General features: G+C 54.3%; 1 protein-coding gene across 1 annotated transcript in view; it reads right to left on the reverse strand.

Annotated features, from left to right (window-relative positions):
• LOC119589539 overlaps positions 1-276 on the reverse strand; it is a gene marked incomplete at its 5' end in the record, with an annotated part of 30,702 nt that overhangs the window by 29,842 nt on the left and 584 nt on the right.

Below are 276 nucleotides of genomic sequence, written 5' to 3' on the forward strand. Positions count from 1 at the left end.
TAAAAACTTATGGAGCTTCCCAACCCTTCCGCGTCCACCCATCTCTGTCTCAATCGCCCGGGGGTCACGCCCTCCGCCTCGCCGTCTACGCCCCCCCCCCCCCGCCCTTGTCACACTACCGAATGTACTGGCAAGTCTACTTCCCCTTTCCTTTCTTCCTTTTCTATTTTTATGTGTCTCCCCTGCCCTGTTCTCTTTCTTACCTCACCTGCGTACCCACGCCCCCATACACCTTATCAGTCTACCCACGCCTCTCTTCCTATCTACATAAACATA

The sequence above is a fragment of the Penaeus monodon genome, chromosome 25 (genome assembly GCF_015228065.2).
Source record: "Penaeus monodon isolate SGIC_2016 chromosome 25, NSTDA_Pmon_1, whole genome shotgun sequence".
Taxonomy (NCBI): domain Eukaryota; kingdom Metazoa; phylum Arthropoda; class Malacostraca; order Decapoda; family Penaeidae; genus Penaeus; species Penaeus monodon.